General features: G+C 46.8%; 2 protein-coding genes across 2 annotated transcripts in view; one reads left to right on the forward strand and one right to left on the reverse strand.

Moving 5' to 3' along the window:
• Window positions 1-17,309: 17,309 nt before the first annotated feature.
• Window positions 17,310-26,988, forward strand: part of LOC139275007 (uncharacterized) — a 107,792-nt gene continuing 98,113 nt past the window's right edge. Inside the window, exon 1 of the mRNA XM_070891861.1 lies at window positions 17,310-17,439. The gene's annotated coding sequence lies outside the window, so the exon portion shown is untranslated. The remainder of the gene's footprint in view (window positions 17,440-26,988) is intronic.
• Window positions 24,317-26,988, reverse strand: part of LOC139275006 (uncharacterized) — a 486,480-nt gene continuing 483,808 nt past the window's right edge. The window contains exon 6 of the mRNA XM_070891859.1: window positions 24,317-24,329. The gene's annotated coding sequence lies outside the window, so the exon portion shown is untranslated. The remainder of the gene's footprint in view (window positions 24,330-26,988) is intronic.

A 26,988-nucleotide genomic window follows, 5' to 3' on the forward strand; every position in this document is an offset into this window, starting at 1 on the left:
ATTTTTTTGGAGCAACTAGTTTAGTTTGGAGTATGTTAGAAATTGCAATTCTCGGCACTTAGTTTGCTCCAGTTCTAGTGAGTTAGTTTAGGTTGGTTTAGTTCAGGTATTTCTTTTTCAAAAGGCGATGTGTCCAGCCACTCAGGCCTGTTTTGCAAATTTCGGCAGCGAAAACTTACTCCAAACTAACTTAGAATGGAGTAAGTGCCCACTTTTATAAGTTCTGAACAACCTTACCTAGAGTTAAGCTCTGTGCAGGCACAGTCGGAGACGGAGGGTGGGAATTAAACACAAAAAGGACTGAAGCATTAAACACATCACTTAACATGGCCTAAACCTCTTTCGATGATATTTTGCTTGATGTCTGCTGAATGAAGATAGTTGGTTCTCTTTTTATAAATAAACAAGTGTAGGCTTCCGGCTGAGGCAGGCACATCAACACCTAATTATGGCTAATTTGATCCTTTGGAAATCATCATACCCCATTAAACCTATTACTTGAATGATTCACCTCATTTGTAAAACTAACTGTTTGGCATTGTGCCTCTGTCAGGGACTGGCTGTTAGAGTAAGGTGTTGTAAACCACCCTAAAACCCACCATTGTCTCCCACATCCCCAGCAGCACTCTTCCCCCCCCGCATCCGCCCCCCCCTCACCCACCTCCCAACCCGTCGCTCCATGTGTCCCTCCTCACTCCTGCACTCCCAACAGCACTCTTCCCCTCCCTGCCCCCAGCTCCCAACCCAACCCCTCGCAGCCAGCAGCAGGACCGACCTGTGTGTCTCAGATACTGTAAGGTAATTAGTCGCTGGCTTCCTCGGTCCACGGACACCATCCCACTGCAGCAGGAGAGATCTCCAAGCCACGACACACCACACCAGCACGCCCCTCGGTCATGGCTAGGTGCGGGAGGCAGGCATGACTGAAGGGGTGAGGGATGTTTATCTTTTGCAGGTGTTCCTAAATGTTGTGTTTGGTATGATAATGGACCATGAATCAGTTGTAATGTTAAATAATAAACTTTATTGAAACATTTACAATGTACTTTACTTTAGTGCAATAATAATAAAAGCATTCTTGTCATGATTCAGTTTCAATGTACAATATATTTCATTGAAATCTTTACAATGTACTTTACTTTAGTGCAATAAAATCATTCTTCTATCAAATTTGATATGACTCTTTCCGATCACTTAACAACCCCAAAAACTTATACAGTTTTAAAGTTAGAAAGCTTAGTAAACAATTTTAATTTGTGAACAAAATCACTGAAAAACCTTAAGATAACTTTTAACGCAGTAAATTTAAACAACTTATTAAGATCACTTAAAAACTCTAAGATCACTTATATACTTGTAAAGTTACAAAACTTAGTACACAATTTCAATTTGAAAACAGTTACAACAGTGGCAACAAATCTACGACATCAACACCAACAGCAAAGAAAGGCTGCACCCAGCTCTCATCCACATCTCGGTGCATGTGCACTGCCTCATGGGGGCGGGGGGTGTAGGGGAAGAGAAGGGGTGGTAGGGGAAGAGAAGGGGTGGTGGGGGGAGAGAGGAGGGTAGGGGAAGAGATAGGGTAGGTGGGAGAGAGTGGGGGCCCCAGCTTGGATCTCCACAGAAGCTGATACTGGGATTGCAGTGGGAGGGACATTTGATTGGCCGGGAGATGTGCGCTTATTGCAGCAGCTAACTACCTGATGGCCTCTGCCAGCATTTGCACTGCCCCAGCAATTCCCGCACTCAGTTCACGTGGCATAACTGCTATTTGCCCATACAGCGCTGTCAACTTTTCACCAACCCCTCTGATGGTGCCCTCCAGTGAACGGTAAGGTCATTGCCCTCCACACCCAATGCAATAACGTCAAGCGCATTTTTGAACGCTGCATCTCAGGAGAGTCTACTCGGGTTCTCCTTCCTCTCCCCCCGGCTCTGTCTCGTGGCACAACTCCAGTGCGAGGCTCAGGGTGGGACAGTGGGGCCCTGGGTGTTCCACTCTGCATTCCACCACCACCGCCACTGGGACCCGCTTCCTCTGACAGTGGGGCCCTGGGTGTTCCACACTGCATTTTACCACCACCACCGTGACCCGCTACCTCTGATAATGGGGCCCTGGGTGCTACAAGCTGCATTCTACAACCACCACTGTGCCCCTCTACCTCTGATAATGGAGCCCTGGGTGCTACAAGCTGCATTCTACCACCACCATTGGGACTCTCTACCTCTGATAATGGGGCCCTGGGTGCTGCAAGCTGCATTCTACCACCACCATTGGGACTCTCTACCTCTGATAATGGGGCCCTGGGTGCTACAAGCTGCATTCTACCACCACCATTGGGACTCTCTACCTCTGATAATGGGGCCCTGGGTGCTACAAGCTGCATTCCACCACCACCATTGGGACTCTCTACCTCTGATAATGGGGAACCGGATGTTCCAAGCTGCATTCCACCACCACCACTGTGACTCTCTACCTCGAAGAATGTGAAACCATGGAACGTCTTACCAGAATTTACATCACTAAGCGCGGATGGGTACGTGAGGAGAGGATGACATGCCGCATCAGAACTTAAAGCACCACGCAAGGATGGGGGGTGGATGAAGGAGTGGAATATTGGAGGAGAATTCATGGTATTCTCTGGGATAGTGAGGCCCTGCACTATGGACTGATCCATGTTACGATCGACATTCTTCCCTGATCCATTCCCCCCTCCTCCCCACCCCCAACGCTTTGGTCTTGATCGCATGCATCCGACTCTTCCTCTGAATCTTTAGAGTGACATCATGTTCTGCAAAATATAACTGAACAGTCAAATGGTTAGTACCACAAGAGTGGGCAGGATGGGTGACATAGATAGTCTCGCACATAGCAGGCTAGGCAGCAGGATGATTTGAAGGGTCACGATGCATTTTCAGGACTTACCCTCTCCCAAGCGTGTGGGCCCAGCTTGTGCATCACTGATTGCCTTTCTCCAGGCATGACTCATCATGGCAGCGACCCTCTGTTCCAAGGGTATCAGTGGGTGCAGATTTGGCGGGCCTCCTCCTGATTGTGTTCTTTCCCTTTTGTTGTGAGCCAATTTCTTCTGCAATGTTGAAAATATAACTATTTAGAGAGGGTGCCTTTCTGCTGGGTGGGACATGTACAGCTGGTCACATTTACAATTGCAATTCCATTGAGAAAAGGAAGATATTACTTACACTAACGACTTGACCAAGGTCCTGCCAATTCTTTTTACACTGGGCTCCAGATCTCCTGGTAATCAGCGCTGCGCAGTATTCATCTGCAACTAGGTCCCAGCGTTTCTTGATTTCTTTGTGTGCCACCTTTGTGCGGCCTCTGTTGCTGGTGTCCAGCTCCTGCCATCTCCCCTCAATGACATTAACTAGTGTCTCGACTTCATCATGCAAGACGTTTTTTGTTCTCGCTGCACGTTCTTGCATTGCTGTACAGGTACTGGATTTCCACTCAGTGATTTTTAAAAACACAGTCCTTTCCTTGCATGCATGTTTGCAGCACCCCTTTGCACTCCAAGAATCACTTAAGACTTTTCACTGCTTCCCTTCCTGCACCCAAAAATCACACAGCTCGCTGTAACAGAGTGCCACGTTTTCTCTTTAAATGTCCTTGCTTACAACTATGCAGCACTTTTGCAGCACTCCTTTGCACAACAAGAATCAATAAAATAATTTTTACTCCTTTTCCTACCTTCAACCAAAAATCCAAGCGAGCTTTAAATGTGTGTCTGCCACATTCTTCCTTTAAATGTCCTTGCTTGCACCTATGCAGCACCGTTGCAGCACTCCTTTGCACAAGAATCAGTAAAATAATGTTTACTCCTTTTCCTACCTGCAACCAAAAATCCCAGCTAGCTTTAAATGAGTGCTCCGCTCTCCCTTTAAATGGCCGATTGCCAAGGTTGAGGTCCCATTGCGCATGCGCACATGTTGTTCCGCGCACGCGCAAGGGAGCCGGCTGAGAAAGACACGCAGGGGCTTAGCCCCGCCCCCCTGCAGACTGCGATAGGTTTGCTCCACCCCAGGGAGACACCATTGCACCACGCCACGCCACGCCAAGCTCCAGGAGGACTGGAGAATTGTTCGGGAAGATTCCGGCACGCTTTCGAGCCCAGGCAGGTCACGTAAGTATCGGAGGTGCGTCATTTTCGCCAGAACCGGAAACTTGGGCCCTGAGAGTGGACAGGAAGGACCTATTTCCATTAGCAGAGAGATCAATAACCAGAGGACATAGATTTATAGTAATTGGTAGAAGGATTACAGGGGAGTTGAGGTGAACATTTTTCACCCAGAAGGTGGTCTGGAATCACTGCCTGAAAGGATGGTAGAGGCAGAAACCCTCAGCACATTTAAAAAGCACTTGGGTATACACTTGAACTGCCGTCACCTACAAGGCAATGGACCAAGAGTAAGAAAATGGGATTAGGCTGTGATTTATCCTTACTTTACAGTATAAATGCACACGAGGCCCATAGTTGAGAGAAGATCACTCTGTGATCAGTTACCTTTATTACCAAGACCTCAAGTGATGAAGGTGGGTGGAGCTTCCCCTTTTATACCTGAAAGTCCAGGTTAGGAGTGTCTCTCACAAGTTCACCCCCTTGTGGTCAATGTTGTCAAGGTGTACAACTTAGGTTAGTTTATGCATGGGTTACAATGATAGTTGAATACATGACATTACCTCCCCCACAAAGTCTTATTGGGATCACATGTTCAGTCTCTCTGGTGGTTTACACTCCCTTGGAGAGCGCCTGAGTTGGGGCTCCAGTTGTTGGGCACTGGCCTGAGTGTTTGCTGTTTACGGTGCCTCAGGCCTCTCCGGACTGCCCACAGTGACTGGGCTCGCCTTCACTTGGTTCCGGTGTTCGGTCAACTGTGGTGGAGTAAACTCTACGTCGTGTTCTTCCTCTGCTTCTTCTATGGGGTTGCTGAACCTCCTTTTAGTTTGATCCACGTGTTTGCGACAGATTTGTCCATTGGTAAGTTTAACTTCCAAAACCCTATTCCCCTCTTTGGCAATCACAGTGCTTGCAAGCCAGTTGGGCCCTGCAGCATAATTAAGGAAAAAACAGGGTCATTGACATCAATACATCTCGCCCTCGCATTCCTGTCATGGTAGTCATATTGTGACTGACGCCTGCTCTCAACAATTTCTTTCATAGTAGGGTGTATAAGGGATAACCTGGTTTTGAGCGTCCTTTTCATTCGCATCTCTGCGGATGGAACCCCTGTAAGCAAGTGTGGTCGGGATCTATTGGCCAACACGAGACATGATAAGCGACTTTGTAGGGAATCCCCTTGGATTCTGAGCATCCCCTGTTTGATGATCTGCACTGCTTGTTCCACCTGGCCATTTGAGGCTGGCTTGAAAGGTGCCGTTCTGACATGGTTGATTCCATTGCCTGCCATGAAGTCCTGGAATTCAGTGCTTGTGAAGCACGGGCCATTGTCACTGACCAAGACGTCCGGTAGACCATGGGCGGCAAACATTGCCTGTAGACTTTCTACCGTGGCAGAGGATGTGCTTGAATTTAAAATGGCACAGTCAATCCATTTGGAGTAGCCGTCTACTACAACCAAAAACACTTTTCCCATGAAAAGACCTGCGTAGTCCACATGGATGCATGACCATGGCTTGGCGGGCCAGGACCAGGGGCTAAGGCTTCCCTGGATGCATTGCCCAGCTGAGCACATGTGTTGCACCTGCAAACACAAAGTTCCAGGTCTGCATCTGTCCCTGGCCACCAAACATGTGACCTGGCAATTGCTTTCAACATGACAATGTCCGGGTGCTTATTGTGAAGTTCTCTGATGAACACCTCTCTGCCCATCTGGGGCATGACTACTGGTTTCCCCACACTAGGCAATCGGCCTGAATCGAGTGTTCATCCTTGCGCCTATGAAACGGTTTAAATTCCTCAGGGCATCCCCCGTACGTGGCTGCCCAGTCCCCATTCAGGACACATTTCTTAACTAAAGACAGTAGCGGGTCTTTATTTGTCCAGACTTTAATCTGACTGGCTGTCACAGGTGAGCCTTCGCTTTCGAAAGCTTCAACAGCCATGATCATCTCAGCATCATTCTCAGTTTCCCCCTCAGTGGTGGCTAGTGGGAGCCTGCTGAGTGCATCGGCGCAGTTTTCAGTGCCCGGTCTGTGCCGAATTGTGTAGTCATAGGCGGCTAACGTAAGTGCCCACCTCTGTATGCGGGAAGATGCATTCGCATTTATGGCCTTGTTGTCGGCCAAAAGGGACGTTGGGGTTTGTGACCTGTCTCCAGCTCAAACTTCCTGCCAAACAGGTACTGGTGCATTTTTTTTACTGCATATACACATGCTAGTGCTTCCTTTTCTACCATTTTGTCGCCCCTTTCTGCCTGGGACAGACTTCTGGAGGCATAAGCTACTGGCTGTAACTGACCAGTGGCATTCACATGCTGCAAAACACACCCCCGACCCCATAGGACGATGCATCGCACGTTAAAACAAGTTTCTTACATGGGTCATATTACGTTAACAGTTTGTTGGAGCATAACAAATTGCGTGCTTTATCAAAAGCCCTTTCCTGGCTATCCCCCCAGACCCAATCACGACCTTTTCCTCGGAGCACATGTAGCAGCTCTAACAGCGTGCTCAATTTGGGAAGAGACTTGCCAAAATAGTTCAGGAGCTCCAGGAGCAAACGCAGCTCCATCGTGTTATAGGGTCTGGGTGCTCTCTGGATCGCTTCTGTTATGGATGCAATAGGTCTGATCCCGTCTGCTGCTACCCTCCTCCCCAGGAATTCTACCTCGGAGCTAAGAAGACACACTTCGCCTTTTTCAATCGCAGCCCTACTCGGTCCATTCTGCGTAGCACCTCCTCCAGATTGTGGAGATGTTCTTCAGTATCGCGACCCGTGATGAGGATGTCGTCTTGAAAAACCACCATTCTTGGAATCGACTTGAGGAGGCTTTCCATATTTCGCTGAAAGATCGCGGCGGCCGAACGAATCCCAAATGGACATCTGTTATACTCAAACAACCCCTTGTGTGTTGTGATGGTGGTCAACTTCTTTGACTCACTCGCCAACTCCTGCGTCATGTAAGCTGAGGTCAGGTCCAATTTTGAAAAAAGTTTGCCACCGGATAGCGTCGCAAAGAGGTCCTCCGCTCTTGGTAGTGGATACTGGTCTTGGAGTGACACCCGATTAATGATGGCCTTGTAATCGCCACATATCCTGACCAACCCATCCGCCTTGAGCACCAGCACAATCGGGCTCGCCCAGTCATTGAATTCGACTGGCGAGATGATGCCTTCCCTCAGCAGGCGGTCCAATTCGCATTCTATCTTTTCCCACATCACGTACGGCGTCACTCTAGCCTTGTGGTGTACTGGCCTGGCGTTCGGGTTTATGTGAATCACTACCTTGGCCCCCATGAAAGTGCCAATGCCGGGTTGAAATAAGGAGTCAACTTTGTCCAGCACCTGCGAGCATGATACGTGCTCCACAGAAGAAATTGCATTGACATCGCCCCATTTCCAGTTCATGACAGCACGCCCACTCCTCCCCAGTAGTGTGGGACTGTCCCCCGGGCAATCCAGAGTGGCAACCTGTTCTCCGAATCTTTGTGGGTCACGACTACCGTGGTGCTGCCGAGAACCGGAATGATCTCCTTTGTTTATGTCCATAGCTATGCGTCAATCGGAAATTATTTTGGCCTCCTGGCCTTGGACACCCACAACCTTTCGAACTGTTTGATACTCATCAGGGACTGGCTGGCCCCCGTGTCTAGTGCCGTTAATACTGGGATGCCATTGAGGAGCACTTTCATCATTATCGGTGGCGTCCTGGTATATGAACTGTATATTTGCTCCACATAATCTCGTTGAACTTCAGCTTCCAGCGATTTCCCCCAGTATTCATTTGGCCTCGTAGGACTTACATCGGGCCCGTCTTCCTCGTACATCAACCTGGCTGCAAGCTTCCTGCACATACGCCCAAGTGACCGCTGACGTTGCAGTTTCTGCAGGTATATTGCTGATACCTGCAAGCTCTGGCTGCGTGTTTGCCTCCACACCTCCAGAATGAGCAAGAGGCCCCGTTGTTGGAAACAAAAGGTTCATTAGCAGTCGATCGTCTCTGACTGTCTCTGTAGATGTCATTAAGCGCACCATTAACAGGTGTTGATGGCCCCATTACTGGCTGCATTGTCCATTGCGATGGCATGAATCACCGTTCAGCTAGCCATTATCTCTGTTGAATTCCCCCTTTGGGTTCGACTACATGCTGGGGAATGTCCGATTGCCCTTGTCTGCCTAGAGAACTGTGTGTCACATTAACAATGTTGACTCCCTGGTCGTTTGTCGCATTTGAGCGAAGATTTTTGTTATATATCATTCTGGCCTCTTCCTCCCGAGATAAATGTCTGGGCTATCAGAACCTCTGCTTCCAAAGTCAAGTCTTTGGTCTCAATCAGTTTCCTGAAAACCCCAGCGTGTCCGATGCCCTCAATAAAAAATCCTCACAGCATCTCCGCTCTGCATGCATCTGGGATCTTTCATAGGCTCGCCAGTTGCCAGAGATCTGCCACAAAGTCTGGAACGCTCTGCCCTTTTCACCGCCGGTGGGTGTAAGTCCGGTGTCTCGCCATGTGCATGCTGCTCGCCGGTTTAAGGTGTTCCCTGATAAACTTACTGAGCTCTTTGAATGTCTTGTCCGTTGGCTTCTCTGGCACTAGAAGGTCCTTCATCAGGGAGTACGTTCTGGATCCACAAACCATCAGGAGATGAGCCCTGCGTTTGTCGACCGAATCCTGTCCCAACCATTCCTTATTGACAAAACTTTGCTGTAGTCTCTCAATAAAGTCATCCCAATCATCACCAACACAGTACCTCTCTTCTGTGCTGCTAGTGGCCATGCTCGCGTGGTTTAAATCCCAGTTTCTCGTTGCCAATGATATTTCCTTACAATACAGTATAAATGCACACGAGGCCCATACTTGAGAGAAGGTCACTCTGTGACCAGTCACCTTTATTACCAAGACCTCAAGTGAAGAAGGTGGGTGGAGATTCCCCTTTTATACCTGAAAGTCCAGGTTAGGAGTGTCTCCCACAAGTTCACCCCCTTGTGGTCAATGTTCTCAAGGTGTATAACTTAGGTCAGCTTATACATGATAGTTACAATGATAGTTGAATGCATGACAGGCTGAATAGTTCTATTTTGGCCGGCACAGACACGATGGGCCAAACAGCCTCCTTCTGTGCCGTAAACTTCTATTATTCTGTGAAACTCAGAAATATAATAAACAATGAGGTTAGCAACAAACTATAGGAGGACACAGAGAATCTGGCAAAATGGGCAGACACATGGCAGATGAAATTTCACACAAAGAAGTGTGAAGTGATATATTTTGGTGGGAAGAATGAAGAAAGACAATATGAATTAAATGGCAGAATTTTTAAGGGGGTACAGGAAGAGAGACCAGGGGATGCATGTACACAAACTTTGAAGGTGTCAGGTCAAGTTGAGAAGGCTGTTAAAAAAGCAGATGGGATCCTTGGTTTTATTAACAGAGGAACAGATTACAAAAGCAAGGAAGTAATGCTAAACCTTTATAAAACACTGGTTAGGCCTTGGCTGCAGTACTGTGTTCGGTTCAGGGCACCACACTTCAGGAAGTATGTCAGGCCTTGGAAAGGGTGCAGAAGTAATTTACTAGAATGGTACCAGAGATAAAGGACTTCAGTTATGTGGAAAGACTGGGGTTATTTTCTTTAGAGCAGAGAAGGTTAAGAGAAAATTTGGCAGAGGTGTTGAAAATCATGAATGTTTTTGATAAAGTAAATAAAGAGAAACTGTTTCCAATGGCAGATAGGTCGGTAACCGGAAGACACATATTTAAGGTAATTGGCAAAAGAATCAGAAGCAACATGAGGAAATATTTTTTTAAACACAGCGAGTTGTTGTGATCTGGAATGCACTGCCTGTAAGGGTGGTGGAAGCAGATTCAATGGTAACATTCAAAAGAGAATTGGATAAATACTTGAAGGAGAAAATTTACATGGCAATGTGGAAAGAGCAGGGGAGTGGGATTAATTGGCTAGATCTACCAAAGAGCTGCACAGGCACAATGGGCCAAATGGCCTCCTTCTCTGCTGTATCATTCTATGATTTGTTTGCTTTTCCACATTGGTTCAACACCAAAGGTCTACCATAACTTCTCGGTCATTTTCAAAGGTTTAGGCCCAGATTTTCTCCTCCCCCGCTCCCCCCCCCCACTCCACCCTACCTATTTTGACATATTATGGTGAATGAAAGTTTGTGATGAGCTGTTCCACTGCTTTCCTAATGTTACCATTACTGAGATTTTCTGCACACAGCAATGGTAGATCTTGACTATGCCCACCCATGTCAGCTGATTTATTTCCAATCATTAACATCTTAGCAATGCTGCCAGGAGTGCAGCAGTGTTAAGGAGGCCAAAATAAGGGTTTGCAAATAAAAGGCCTGCATTGTCTGCTACAATCCATTAGAGAGATGATTTGCACTTGGCAATGTGTGAGATTTAAAATAATGTAAAAAAATAAATTCCTTTGCCCATGCAAGGTGATCTAGTGGCCTCTAATACATCACCAACATTCAAATTCGCAATAAGCTTGATATTGGAAGAACTGCTGGGGTCAGGTGGGTGCACACCTATGCACAGATATCCTACACCAACGAACTCCCACCTGGAATCCCACTGCAAGGGAAAATCTAGGTCTATTCATTTCACAAAGTGGGATGTTTCCTACTTTCTAAAAAATCCAGTTTCATATCCAGCTGCACGTCACCCTTGGACGATGGAGTTTAGTTCTTTTGTTGTCTCTCGTGACAGAACTTGTCAGAATTTTCAGGATGCTCAAACAAACCATACTATAAGGAGTTCCACTTCAAAGAAGTTTAGAGTTTGTCTCTAAATCCTGCGCCTTTCCTTTGGATCACCACCAAGGCAAGCAACATTCAAGGAGCTACTTACTTGTGCAAAATAAACTGCATTTATCTATTATATATATTTTTTTAAGGCAGCCGGCCCCCTCCCTTTAAGTTTTGCCCCAGTAGCTACTAGCCGCCCGGCGCGCGACACTGAAGCAGTCGCTGTTATTGCCCCTCGCTGCTTCAGGGGCCAAACCCAATTTAGGGGTCAGGGCACGAATGGGGCAATGTGCACGGTGATGATGTCATGATCTCTGGGTGCAGGAGATCGGGGCGCAATGCTGTATCGCCGTTAAACTCCCGCTGAATTTAGCAGGATTCGTTAGTGACGTCGTACCCAGTCGCAGTCATTTGCGCCCTGTTAGCGCCCCCTCCCCCGCGGATGGCTGCCGCAAATGCACCCAATTTCTCCCACCTAAAATATAAAACACAAAAACAGGCCACTTGGCCCAATTGATCCATGCTGATGTTTATGCTCTGCAGGAACATCCTTCCACTCTACTTCATCTAACCCTATCAGAATATCCTTCTATTCGTGTTTTGTCCTGGCCAATATCTATCCCTCAACCAATATCACCAGATTATTTTATTTTTCTCATTCCTGTTTATGTGACCTTCCTTGTTGCTTGCAAAGTGGCTGCCATGTTGGCCAACATTGCAGCATTGATTACATTTCAGTTGTACTTTATTGGCTGTGAAGTGTTTTAGGATGCCCAGAGGATGTTAAAGGTACTTTATAAATGCAAGTTATTTATTTCAATCAAATTGATACTGGTCATCAAGCCGCACTAGTAAAATTGAAGTCAATGGGAATCAGGGGACAAACTGTCCACTGGCTTGAGTCATACCTAGCACAAAGGTTGTGGTCATTGCAGGCCAATCATCTCAGCCCCAGGACATCGCTGCAGGAGTTCCTCAGGTAAGTATCCTAGGCCCAACCATCATCAGCTGCTTCATCTCCATCATAATGTCAGAAGTGGGGATGTTCGCTGATTACAGTATTCAGTTCCACTTGCAGCTCCTCAGATAATGAAGCAGTCTGGTCAACATGCAGGAAGAGCTAGACGACATTCAGGCATGGACTGATAAGTGGCAAGTAACATTTGCATCACATAAGTGCCCGCTTATTACATAGGATATACAGCACAAACAGGCCATTTGGCCCAACCAGTCCATGCCAGCTCTTATTGACATTCAATGGAATTACCATCGCCAAATCTCCCACCATAAACATTCTGGGGCAGAGGGTCATTATTGACCAAAAAACTAACTGGACCAGACACATAAATACTGTGGCTACAAGAGCAGGTCAGAGACCGTGTATTCTGCGGCGAGTGTCTCAACTCCTGAGTTCCCAAAGCCTTTCCACCATCTACAAGGCACAAGTCAGGAGTGTGATGGAATACTCTCCACATGCCTGGATGAGTGTAGCTCCAGCAACACTCAAGAAGCTCAATACCATCCAGGACAAAGCAGCTTGCTTGATTGGCACCTCATCCACCAGCTTCAACATTCACTCCCTCCACCACCGTGCACCGTGGCTGCAGTGTGTACCATCTACAAGATGTACTGCAGCAACTCACCAAAGCTTCTTCGGCAGCACCTTCCAAACCTGTGACCTCTACCACCTAGAAGGCTAAGGGCAGCAAACACATGGGAACACTATCACATCCAAGTTCCCCTCCAAGTCACACAAATTCCTGACTTGGAATATCGTTCCTTCATCGTTGCTGGGTCAAAATCCTGGAATTTCCTCCCTAACATCACTGTGGGAGTACCTTCAACACACGGAGTGCAGCGGTTCAAGAAAGTAGTTCACCACCACCTTCTCAAGGGCAATAAATGCTGACCTTGCCATTGATGTCCACATCCCATGAACGTATTAAAAAAATTTTCATAACACCATGTCTTATCTCAAAATGGTGCCTGTTCAAAAAAGAAGAAACTGTTGATCCTCAGATAAGAGACTTATCATTGAAAAACTCATTGATGGTAGCAATAAAACTGGGTGCAACTTTTTTAAACAACTGGCTCAAAGCATGCTGAAGACCTGGCCTACTCCTGCACCTAGTTTCTATGTTTCTATGTTTCTATACAGGATCCCGTTATTCTATCTCTATATTCTGGCATTACACAGAAGCCCGTTCACCTGTCTGTGTATATTCTGTTGTTGTACAACAGTCCGTTACTCGGCCTGTGCATATTCTGGTATTACACAGGAGCTCATTACATGGTTTGAGTATATTCTACCATTTAGTACCTGGTGCCAGCCTTGTTAGGCGATTTGGGTGTGAGGGAGCATAGGACTTATAAGAGGGCCAAAAAGGTGTGATTTATTTTAAAGGGTTTCTTATGGGCTAGGAGAAACAGGAGTGCTCCTCCTGAATACACAAGGAATCCTGGGCTTCCCTCCCCCCACCGTCTACCCCTCCCACCACCTGACTGCTGGGGACCGTTTCCAAGGGTCCCCAGCCATGGCCTCCTTCCCCGCTCACTGAACTCCCACATGTCCATCATCACTGATGCTCGATTCAGGTGGGAGTTGGGCCTGGTGATTTAAATGAGGCTGAGAAGTTAAAATGGTCTGTACCTCACGCCAGCAAGCCTAACACTCACCCTGTTGGCCCCATGCTTGCCCTTCACCCCCAGTTAAAACGGGAGCTAATATCTAAATCAAGCTGTCACATGTTTCAGATGGGCACATCTAATTCCCTATCCCTGGAATTGCATGCAATGCGCAAAGTAAGTGCAAATCCGCCACAATGGATTTCTGCACACTTTTTTCAATCGAGAAACAAGTGCAAGGCTAACCAAGAATGTATTGAGCAGATTACATGTCATTTTCTGTGGTCAGCTCATTTGCAGAAAGATTCATATGTGTGCAGCTTTGGCCTTGTATAGGGAGCTAGCATAATGGGGAAACCAGGAAATTGCATTTTAGGTAAAATCTTATAGAGATGTGAGCAGTTAAAAGTAAGTGACTCCATGTGGGCCAAAAATTCTTAGAACCTATGGAAAAGCTCAAAATGTAGTTACATCGGTTGGCAGCGTTTACCAAGGCTGAAGGAAGAAAGGGGAAAGAAGTGGCCGGAAAAAACAAAGTAAAAGGAAATCCAATATGGAGACATAAAATGGAGCCTACTGGCAAGAAAGAAATGGAACAGCCCAGCACCTGACTCCTGGTCTGATGGCTGGTGGAACACAAGTTGTGCAGCATGAGATGGTTGTGAGGAGGGTGGCTTGTGAGCAACTTCCCCATACGACAGCTTGAAATGAGATGGAGGTAGATTTAAGGTCAGAGCTGACCTTACTGCTGTTAACAATGTCTGCCCTACAGTGAATGTCAACTAGAGGTTATCTACGAACATGCTTGGAGCACATCATTGTCAAGGCCTCTCTTGCAAATCAGAGTTACTGCCTAAATATTCAGCCATGCAGCACCTATTTTTCTGGCGCTTAACAGCCTCCTAAGCAATATTCCCGTATAGCTGTGCAGCCGCGTGGTTGTCTGGAGGTCCCGCGCAGACTGATCACTGGCTTTTCAATGGGACATTTCACGCATGCACAGAATTTTGAATGGGTCACACAGTCCGTTAAAAGGGACCGCACACCCAAAAATAATTTGGGGGAACATTGCTCCAAAGCCTCCAATATGGTTGGCAGGAAGTGCACGCACATTTCCAGCTGGAAGCGTGCCACCCACCATATTATTTAAGGTAGATGGGCTCGTGGCAGGAGTACACGTCAAGAACATTTTAACGGCAGAATCATTTACACACATTAGGTTCCAGCGGGTCCTAAAGACCTGTTTCAGATTTTTGAATGCCCCAGACCTTCACTCGCCCATATGCTGAACTCACAGTACGAAGAGGCAGGAAGGCCCCATACTTTCCTCAATATGGAGCCAGGAGTAGGAGAGCTCCTCCCGAACCCACATTAAAAGATGCGGGTTGCTTCAATTCACACTTCTCTGTGTTAAATTTCATCTGCCATGTGTCTTCCCATTCAGCAGTCTGTCTGTCCTCCTGAAGTGTGTTATGATCCTCCTCATTGTTTATTAAATTTCCAAGTTTCATGTCATCTGCGACCTTTGAAACTATGTCCTGTATACCAAAGTCTGGGTCATTATTATTAAAGGAGCAGTGGTCTGAATACTGAGCCCTGGGGGACACCACTGTATACTTCCCTGCAGTCTGAAAAACAACCATTCACCAATACACTCTGCTTTCTGTCCCTTAGCTAATTTTGTATCTCAGCTGCCCCTTTTAAACTCATGGGCCGCGATTTCGCCTACCTCGGCGGGACCGGGTTGGCGACATCGGTGGTGGGTCCCGATCCCGCTGCTGTCTCCATCCCGGCCTCCCACACGACTTTCCTCTGATGGGGCTTGTTAAGCCCGCTCAGCGAGATTCTGTCAATTAAAAGGAAGCAGGTTTGATGACATCAATTGATGACACATCATCAGCCGTTTCCTTAAAGGGACCATGCACAAATTAATTTTGACAGCTGTGCTGTCAGTGTGCAACAACACTGAGGTGCTGCAAACACTGCACAGAGGTATAGAGTTGCACGCAGGCTCTCCCACGTCAACCTCCATATGCTTATGGAGGGAGTCAGAGCACGCAGGGAGGTTCTCTTCCCTTCCACTGGACGGAAGAGACCTCCCCAGGAGACCAATGCAGCCTGGTTGCATATTGCAGAGAAGGGCACAAGTAGGGATGCCGACAGGAGGACCAGGCTGCAGTGGCGCAAACCTTTCAATGATCTTAGTAGATCACGAAACGTTACTGCAAAGCCACACTCAACCTCATCCTCATCCCCATCACTCTGCCATCCCTACCCTATGCCTGCACATCCTTACTCACACCAACTTAACTTGGACCTCCACCCATCCCTCTCTATCTTCATTGTCACATCCCCATCTCACTAGTCACCCCTCACCCTCACGCAAACAGACAAACTAACACACAAGGGTAGGCACTTGTGTCTTTTTGCCAATCTTCATGTAAAGTTTCTGTTAATGTGCAGTCAAACATTGAAATCTACATTTTTAACACTTTGCCTTCTTGGACAGATTTGTGTGCACCTTTGGCGTAGTGAGTTGCAGTGAATGGTGAGATATAACAGTAACCCCCGCAATGGTGATGAGTGTGAAAGGAATGGCTTGGATATTGTAGGAATGCTTCATGGTGTTGGTGTGGTGCCAACCTGGCGCTTCATGTTGCAAGCCAGGGTGTGCAGCATCAAGTGAAGTAAATGTGATCATGGTTAGGCCATCCCTGGCATCCCGGGCAGCAATGTGGTCGGGTACTGATGCCCTCTGTCCTGTGCAGTATCAGGTGATTGCAGCGAAGTTTGGTGTTGTTGTTGGTGCTGCTGGTGATGCTGGTGGTGGGGTTCATCGTGGTCAGATTTTGAGAGCCAAGGTGACAGGGTGGAATTGGTTTCTGTTGTGGAGTATTAAAAATATAACATTCACAGGAAAGGTCTTTTATAGAGAAAAGAGTTGTTTATTAAAACCTGATTAATCAAGGGAGATCCGGCCTCATCAGTACCGTTACTGAGTGCTCTCAACACCTCTCTCATGGGACAAGCTATGCAGTTACATTCTTATACAGTTCAGATACAGTCAAAATGGTGGAACTACGCAGGGTAGTGTTCCATTGGTTAATACAGATTACAGCAATTTCATTGGGTGGTACAGTTACATAAATTTTATTGGTTACAGTAATTTCTAATGATTCTATTGGTACATTCAGTTCTGGCGACTGTTGCTAGGGAAAAGCCCCTGACAGATGATGTGTTACATTTCTGGAAACGTCTTCCCAGGCTAATTCCCAGACTCATGTCCTTGGCAGACATATGGCTACCCTCTGCTGAAAAGAGACATTGTCCCTGTTATCTCATGTGGCTGGAACATCGTGGCCTCCTCCCATTATTTCTGTGAGCTGTCTACGTAAATCTTGTGGGTGTTCTTATTTCCTAAGAGAATTTCTCTGACCTTGGTGTTTCTGTCTAATTCAGCTTTTCTACCATGAATGCATTTTAAACCTTTCTCTGCCTTTCTTACTTTGTATTTTAATTACACCGAATTACTTTACCTCTAATTAAGGTTTTTCGCTCTTACAGTTTCCATCCTGATGGAGTAGATACCAGTTGAAGATGAGATGACAGAAGCGATCCATCAATGGTGACAGAGGTTGTTCCAATGAGGTGACACTGGATACAGAGTTTGCTACAAAGACTTACAACCTGCATTAAGAACAATCTGTCTTCCAAAGGGAGAAACCAAAGTGTCTCTGGGTTTGGAAAGTGTACAGGTGTAAATTGTGAGGTTTTATCCAAGTTTTAATGCTGTCACCAATCATGTGCTTCAATGGCCACTCAACCTCTGCCTCAGATGAACAAACGGGGTCCAGGAGCAACGTGAAATCTGTGTGCGAGCTGTTAACGTCAAAAGGTGAGTAAAGTACCACTGTTAAGGGCTTCTAAATATGCCAATAATTGTCTCAAGCACCTTGCCAAAGGGCGCTACTCAGCGTCAAGTGTCTCAAGTGCATCAGCGCAGGCAGACCCGACATGTGGGACAGGCACAGGGTCCCGACCTGCTGTCAAACGTTGTCAATTTCCCGGTCGACCCGCCCCCAGAGCACTGCCGAAGTCACAGACATGGTCTTTAATTTTGCTAGCAAGTCCATTATGTCTGACCTTCCATGTCTGATACCATTGAGTTTCATGAATTCTTGAAACTCAAGACTTGTGAAGCAAGATCCGTTATCGTTCACAACAATGTCAGGCAAACCACGAGTAAAAAACATGATACAAAGACTCTCAATGGTAGCTGTAGACGTGCTGGATGACATAATGACACACTCTATCCACTTTGAATATGCATCCACCACAACAAAAAACATCTTTCCCAGGAAAGGGCCCGCAAAATCGATGTGTATCCTCGACCATGGTTTAGATGGCCATGACCAAAGACTCAGTGGAGATTCCGCTGGTACTTTACTTCGCTGCATGCAAGTATTGCACTGATGCACACATGATTCCAGATCAGAGTCAATTCCAGGCCACAAAGCATGAGCCCTGGCAATGGCTTTCATCATGACGATACCAGGATGAGTGCTATGTAGGTCACGTACAAATTTTTCTCTGCCTTTGTTAGGCATAATGATTGCTCTACAGTAGACAATCTGACTGAATAGTTCATCTTTGCGATGGTTGTAAGGTTTGGTCTCATTACACATTTCCATAGGTATTGCAGACCAATCACCCCTGAGGACACACGTTTCACAACCGATAAAATAGGGTCATGGCTGGTCCAGATCCTCACTTGTTGAGCAGTGACAGGAGTTCCTTCACTCTCAAAAGCATCCATTACTAACAGTAGATCTGCAGGTTGAGGCGTCTCCACTTCAGGGGTGGGCAACAGCAGATGACTCAGTGCATCGGCTCAATTCTCAGTGCCAGGTCTATGACAAATAACGTAATCATAGGTAGACAATATTAACGCCCATCTCTGGATACGGGACAATGCATTGGTATTGATACCTTTGTTTTCCGAAAACAATGAAATGACTGGCTTGTGATCCGTTTCAAGTTCAAAACGAAGACCAAACAGGTACTAATGCATTTTTTTGACCCCATACACACAGGCCAAAGCTTCTTTTTCGACCATGCTGTAAGCTCTTTCCGCCTTTGTCAAACTTTTCGAAGCATACGCAACAGGTTGTAGCTTACCCGACTCATTTGCTTGTTGGAGCACACAGCCAACCCCATATGGTGAAGCATCACAGGCCAATACAGGATGCTTACACGGATCATAGTGAACAAGCAGCTTGTTCGAACAGAGCAGATTCTTGTCTTTCTCAAAAGCTCTATCTTGAGATAAACCCCAGACCCAGTTGTCACTTTTTCTGAGCAGCATGTGCAGTGGCTCTAATAAAGTGCTCAATCTGGGTAAGAAATGACCAAATTAGTTGAGTAGCCCAAGGAATTAATGCAACTCAGTCACATTTTGAGGTCTGGGTGCATTTTTGATAGCCTTGGTTTTCAAATCAGTCGGCCTGATGCCATCAGCAGCAATTTTCCTCCCTAGAAATTCAACTTCCGGTGCCATGAAGACACACTTCGAACGTTCCAGCCTGAGTCCCACTTTGTCCAGACAATGTAGGACTTCTTCAAGATTGTTCAGATGTTCAGCAGTGTCGCGACCTGTGATCAGAATGTCATCTTGAAACACGACAGTCTAGGAACGGACTTCAGTAGACTCTCCATGTTCCTCTGAAATATGGCTGCAGCTGAACGGATTCCAAAAAGACACCTGTTGCAGACAAACAGTCCTTTATAGGTGTTGATGCAGGTGAGTTTCTTTGAAGTGTCAACAAGCTCCTGTGTCATATAGGCCGACTTCAGATCCAGTTCAGTGAACGACTTTCCACCAGCTAGCATGGTGAACAGGTCATCAGCCTTCGGTAGCAGATACTGATCCTGATTCAAAAATCAGTTAATCGTAACGTTGTAGTCTCCACAGATCCTGACAGTGCCATCATTCTTTAACACTGGAACGATAGGACTGGCTCATTCATTAAATTCGACAGGTGATATGACCCCTTCACGTTGGAGTCTGTCAAGCTCAATTTCGACCTTCTCCCTCATCATGTACAGAACAGACCGAGCTTTATGTTAGACAGATCTTGCCTCAGAATCCAGGTGAATCTGCACCTTGGCTCCAGTAAAATTGCCAATGCCCGGTTCAAACAAAGAAAGAAACTTCTTCAGCACTTGAGCACATGAAGTGTCATCCACCGAGGACAATGCTTTGATATCATTCCAGTTCGACTTGATTTTCTCGAGCCAATTCCTGCCGAACAGCGGTGGACCATTGCCCGGGACGACGGTAAATCGTGAACCACGCCATCATATGACACCTTGATTACTGCACTGCCAATCACCGGTATGAGCTCCTTAGTGTAAGTACACAACTTGGCATTGACTGGACTCAGCTTAGGCTTCACAGCCTCAGTGTCCTACAGCTTGTCGAATGTCCTTTGGCTCATTATCAACTGACTCGCACCCGTGTCCAGCTCCATTGATACAGGCACACCATTCAGCTTCACATTGACCATTATCGGTTGGCTCTTTGTCAGGAACGAATACACTTCCTCCTCGGGTATCTTGGGTTGCATATCCGGGCCAGCACTGGACTGGTCATCATCATCAATGTGATGAGCAGCAGTACGCTTGCTCAGTTGTGGGCACATTTGCTGAAGATGTCCCACTTTTGAACAGTCTTTACAGATGTACTGTTTAAACCAACACTGATGAGGCCGATGATAGCACCCACAATGCCAACAGGGTGAAATCGGATTCGTACCAGTTGGCAGACTTTGAGCAGCTACAGGTTTCACATAAGCAGTCGAGTAGGCCCTGCCATAAGCAGCTCTGCCAGATGACGACACAATCTTGTTTACAGTACTTGCCGTGGAGCTCTGACTCTTCGATGATATCTGCCTTAAATTATCATCAGTCACCATGTATGCCTGGGCAGTCGCGATGGCCTTGCTCAAATCCAGCGTATCTGCAGCCAATAATTTCTGAAGGATCACATCATGGTTGATGCCTATCATGAAAAAGTCTCGCAGCATGTCTTCCAACGCGTTTCCAAACTTACACGGCTCAACCAGACGTGTTAGGTCGGCGATGAATCCCGATACATCCTGGCCCTCCGCACGAACATGTGTGTAGAAGCGATAGCGTGAGATGATCCCCTCTTTTGAGATGTTCACGCACCAAAGTGCACATATCCCCATACTCTTTGTCCGTTGGACGTGCAGGTGAGAGAAGATTCTTTAAGAAGCCATACATTTTTGGACCACAAATGGTGAGCTGTCCTGCGCCTAACTGCTTCCTCCATTTTGTTGGCCTCCAAATACTGATCCAGGCGGTCAATAAAATCCGCCCAATCCTTGCCATCCACGAATCTCTCCAGAATTCCAATGGTGCCCATTGTGCATGCGAAGGTTCTTAAGTTACCTCGTCACCAAATGTAATGTATATAATGACTCGCAAGACTTGTTACTGTAAACTCATTCAGGTGCAAACCTGGTTCAACTTTATTCATGCCCGAAGTGCCCACATGACATGGTGCTCACTCTTATATACCAGGACCCGCACACACGCATACAGCCCGAGGACCTCTGACAGTGGTGCCTGCCCCACCCCCCCCCCCCCTGGTGTCTAGTGACCCCAAGCATCAATACATACCAAAAAGAATTAATAAAACTCCTTTCAAACAAAAGTCATATAATAACCAACCTTCTTGGCAAAGGCAGAAATCTTTTGCTACAAGCCCCTACTATAGCAGAACTCTGTGATCACTGCGCCTGCTTTTCTGAAGCAGGACTTTGTTGTTGATATTCCTCCCGGAAAAAATCTAGAGCCAAAATTACCCTCTGCCCCAAATGGGGTGTACATTCCGATTTAATTGATGATTTACCGCTCCATTTGATGAGGCAGTGATTAAGAGTGATTTTGCCCTCTTTTTGTGTTGGGGCAGTGTTTCGGGCAGCAGCGGGGCTGGAAGTAGGTTGGGAGCGGGGTGGAAGGCGAGCAGTGTCATCAGTTAAAGGGCGGGGGGGTGGGGCACTGCAAGCTCTGCAGCCACTTTAGTGGCACCACTGGGCCACCAGGGAGGGCTTTGGCAAGGCCAGCGGTCTGGCACCCAAGAGCGAGTGACGGGCTGCATGTTGGCGGCCTAGCCGAACCTGTGGTCGCCATTATCAGGCTGACTTCAGAGTCGGCCGACAATTAAAATTAAATGGCGGCCGCGGCAGAATGCCCTCCCCTTTAAGCGTGTACGCGCTGCCCAGCAACTTCCTGATGGGGAAATCTGTTGGGGGCACCGACTGGTGCCTGCTCTGCTCCCGTGGGGCAATTTCCCTCACAGAGTGATAAGGGGTCACCGCCGGGCGGTAAGGGGTTGCTGACAGGAACACAGGCAGGGCGGTCACCTTCTCCGCCTGAAAAAGTGACGAGGGCAATGTCCCAAATGTCGGACACTCCCCCCTGACTGAGCAGTAACTCCTTTCCACACTGTTGGCTCTTAAAAAAGGGGTCATCTTGGCCCCCTATTCTCCTATTCTTCATGCCACACAAACTACACCACGATGCACCGTGAATGAAAGTTAAGCTCCATGAAACTGAATTAAACTCCCACTTGCCCCATCCACTCTCTCCTCACCTTACATCCTTACCCCTCCCTCTCCTCTTTCCTCTCCCAACTCATCCCCACCCCCTTACCCTCTCCTCTACCTAATTCTTCTCCTCCTTTCTTTCCTATTTCTCTCCTCTTTGCATAACCCTGTACCAGCTAGCTGCACTGCCGTCACTCTACCTTCCTTTCCTTCTTGTTACCCTCCCCATCCCCTACCTTCCTCAGTGTCTATTCTCCTCTCCTCTTATCCTCTTTCCCCTCCCTTCTCTTCTTCACTCCCCTCTTGTCAACGCCTTCCTTTCCTCGTCTCCTGACCCACTCCTCTCCTTTTCCCTTCCCTGTCTTTGCCATCATTTCCTCTCACTCTCTCCTCAACCCCATCCAACTTTTTCTTCACTCCCTCCTCTTTTGTCTCCCCTCCTCTCTCCATCTCCCTACTGCTCACCTCACCTTCTATGCTCTCCTCTCATTCTTCCCCCCCCTCTTCGCTCCCTTTTACCTGACTTGCTTTTTTCCTCCCCGCTTACTCTCCTCCCTCACCTCTGTCTCTCCTTAGTCACCTTCCAACTGCCTCTATTCTCCTCATCTGCCTTCAATATCTTCCCATCCGCTAACTCTGCTTAGTCTGAAGTGGTCTCAACTCCCCATGTGCAACACCACGGGAGATTGATTAGTTACAGAAAAAAATGGATGTGTCCTTTAAATGATGACATTAAAAAAATGTTTTTTAATTGCTTCTAACAATGTCCAAGTATGGCTCTTTATATACTTTGGCCCTGAATTTGAAACTGACCACAAATTTTGGATTTGGTGCGCATGCAGAAACCCGAAGCTGGGGTCTGTCAATGACAGCTCCACAACTGGCTGTGCCGTGCCCCACCTCCACTTGACCCCCACAGAAATCAGTGAAATCGCATAAATCACTGAAACAGACGGAAACTTCGGCTCTACCGCAGTAAGTACACTGTTAAATTAAAAGTTCCATCCAAAGAGATTAGATATAATTGGGGCTTTAACAGCTTATTGACTGCTAAACAAAAGTTAAGAGCCTGGAAAAATAATTTTAATTTTGTGCAGTGTGAGATTTGTTCATTTTAAGAAATGTTTTAAAAACATTTTTAAGTTTATGCATCTTTATTTTAGGTTTGCTTTTTCCCCATGTGAGAGCTCCAACCTTTGTTTTGCTCCCTCTAACTATTTAAAAAAGTTGGGGTCAAAATTGCCCTTTTTGCACCGCCCGCCACTGGGGAGCAGCTGTGTAGAGCTAACCAACTCGCCCCAGTAGCGCCCTGGAACCCGCCCCTACAGGAAGTGGAGCGCATCCTTCCTGTGATGGGTGGTAACTGCAATTTTGCGGTCGGAGCAGAACTTCTGCGCCGGGTGAAGGTAGTCCAGCCCCGAGTCGGTTACTGCCCCCAATCGAGGCGCTGGGGAATTTCTCCCCTTTAGAATATTAAGGGCTTACCCACTTCCTTGTTTGCTGTCTGTGAGAATTCTGCCTTTTGATTAGCTGCTTAGACAGCCTGTTGATGTCACAACAATTCACAAAATGGAATCCCTATTAACTTCCGTTGAATTGAATTCAAGGTCAGAAAACTCAAAGCTCTCGACACGGATTGCGAGATCCCTGTGTGGAGTGTCTTCGCTTTGCTGCTGGCTGCAAATTCCGGGCCAATATTCAGCTGTGCATCTGGCAAGCCTGGAAACTTTGTAATATGAATATGAATCAGTGATATGCAGGCAGGAATATCAGGAAATTATACACAAGTTTAAATTACCTCTTGGGTTCTCCTTAACGTATTAAAATACACCGGTTGAATCCACAGCTGGAAATCCGTGTCATATATTAAATGAGTGAAGGCCTACTTACTGATTGCATTTATCCTATTTAGTGTCTCAACTTGTGATCAACACCATGTGAAATTTGTTAGTATGTAGGCCTCCAAGATTCCTACTCATAACCTCTTTCCAAATTATGTTTGCATTTAACTAAAAGGCTATCCATGTATTATTCACTTTGCCATAATGATGTTTATTTAAGCAAGTGAAATGCTACATGTGATGTAACTGTATCAGATCAGCAGGCAACAAGGTATTCATTTGCTTCATCGATGTCATGTCTGATGATGAAACTGCAATTCCAGAAAACAATTTTTTCATGTTATTAGTTTTTCAATGTGGCAAGTATTAAATGGTTGTTAAAGCTGAATACTTAACATACATTACTCATACTCATACTTCTCTTGTTCAATTTGTCCTAGTGTACTGGATGTGATAATAATGGACTCTCAGATTGGTAACAGTCTAAAAAATAGAAAAATATATCATTAAGTTTTTGTCATGCAATTAGTATATGTTACCAAATTCTGTACAATTCAAAATAATGCACAGTATGCTTGACTTAGATAAAATATACTAACAGCTTTTTTCCAAAAAATGCCACAGTTTTCATTAATATTATTAATGCTGTTAGAATTCTATTCTACATTACATGAAATTGTTCAAAGAAAGGTTACGACACTTGTGCTGCATGATATGGTACAAGTAATTACTAAACCGTCTTTTGGATTAGACGTAAAACTGAGATGTTCCCAGGGATTTTATCTGAGATCTTTCTTACCTGTAATGCTCAAAAATACATTATTGGTTCATACTGGGGGTATTCTTATCGTGAAAGTACCCTACAGGATAAGAAAGAAATTTAGAGCGGATGCTTTAGAAACTGAAAAAAAATATATAGAATTGATGTACTAATGAAACATCAAGTCGATAGTTTAGATTGTGCAGCGCCCCGTTCGGGGCGATAACTTTCACAGGAGTTCAAAAATATCGCCGGGCGCTGTGCAAGTGAAGCCGATGCGAACTTTGGGTTTAATGCTCCGGGAAGGAAGTGGAGCGCTAAATCAAGCGCTACCACTTCCCTTGGAGCGCTAAACCAGGCAAGAGGGGTGGTAGCGGCAGAGCGTTGCACAATGTCCAGTGCAGCGCTGCCGGGATCCGAGGTTCCTTCCCTCCCTTAAAGGGAAGGACCATTGCTGGAGGCTCGACAATAAATCAACACCCCTGCTCACCGACAGCAGCCGCCATCCACAACGATCAGCCACAAACACTCGAACAGAGTGCAGGGCTGAGCAATCGCGGTCGAAGAAAAGGGAAATAAAATGCACAGAGGGTTCTGCAAGATTTTTCATGTACCTCACTGGCGCTCCCTTTAAATGCTGCTCCCCAGCGGCCGGCCTACCATACAACGCCTCCTGCAGCTGCTGGTGTTGACATCCAGCGATGCTGCAGGAGGCGGAACCGAATTATGCATCTGGTGCGGTACCGGAGCACTGTGCACCGGATGACGTCACGATCTCCAGAGCACAGGGGATCGTGGCATTAGGGTTTACCACCATCGCTAAATGCAAGGCAAGTTCGTGGGCATCAGTACTCTCGCCGTGCCTGGTCGCAGAGCCGGTAGTACCATGTTATCCCTCCCCGGAGGTGCTAACGGGAGGCAAAGGAAGCCAATTTCATCCCCATGGAGTTAGTGTACTGATAAAGAATAGAGTTAATACCTTAGAATGTGAAAACTAGCCCTGAAACATAGAACTGTTGTGCTAAAAAGGTAATAATACTGGAGACTATGGGCTCAATTTTCCCCAATGCCATTTTTTTTGTGTATTGTGAGAGTTACACTCATTTTTTTTGGCCCCGGCTACACCAAAAAAATAACGAGCAAGTTTACCCGTTCTATTTTTTTAAATTGGCGCCACGCAGCCTATCCTTTAGCTTTGGGGGTGTGGAGCCTATCGTATGCGTCAAAAAAACGATGCCCCCCGTGTGTCCTTGGATGCTCTAATAATGACTTCACGAGGCAATGTGTTGCACTTGAACTGTAGTGACCTTAGTCCTCTATTTGTTAACTCCAGAGTGAGGATCACACCTGGTGGCCTGCCTTTTATACTCGGTCAGGCACACCTGTACAGGTAACCTACAAGTCTCCCACTGCTGTGCCCTCAGATGGTACACCTTGTGATAGTACAAACAGTAGCCATGTAGGATACATGACATCACTCTCCCCCAAGCCTTTAGTGCAAATCGTCTCTGCATTGACTGTGCTCTGGGCTTAACTCTATCTGGTTGACCCTTGGCGGGTCATTTCAATCTTGGGTGAGTGGTTGGTGCGGTAGAGTGCTGGTGGTTGCTGTCTGTGTGTGTCCCTGACCACTCCATTCTCCCCCTCCCACATATAGGTTATGCCGGAGGCTCAGTGCGTTCATATACATTCAAGCTCAGGAAAACCGTTTGCATTCATTTGTGCTTCAGTTGCGAGACCAGTACGTTAAGACTAGTGAGTTACATTATCGATGCGTACTGAGGGTCGGTGACCGGTGTGTAAGGACAAACTAGTTCAGAACTGCTGGATGGAGTCCAGGCAGTCTGGTGGCGGCGCGGTGCCCAGTGCTGGCAGTGGGAACCCAGTTGGCTCAAGTTGCTGCTCTTGGGGCTGTTGCCGTAGTTCCTAGCATCAGGCAGGTTCACAGATGCCTGTGACCTCCCTGTCCTTTCTTGCGTCCTGGGTCACTGCTGCTCCTTGAGGGGCTGTCGTCTAGCAGTTCACAGGGAACAGCTGACTCGCTAGCCTGGGCGTTGTTTGGTTTGGGATCCTGGCTGGTCTCGGTCCCCTTCGGGAGGACTGTAGCGAATGACACTTCATTTCCAGGTATGGCCTTGGTGGCGATGGGGTCTGGGGGCTGTGCCTTAGCACAGTTTGCTCTCCGGGCTTGTGGCGGTTGGTGCCATCGG

Source organism: Pristiophorus japonicus, chromosome 10 (assembly GCF_044704955.1).
Source record: "Pristiophorus japonicus isolate sPriJap1 chromosome 10, sPriJap1.hap1, whole genome shotgun sequence".
In the NCBI taxonomy this organism is placed as follows: domain Eukaryota; kingdom Metazoa; phylum Chordata; class Chondrichthyes; family Pristiophoridae; genus Pristiophorus; species Pristiophorus japonicus.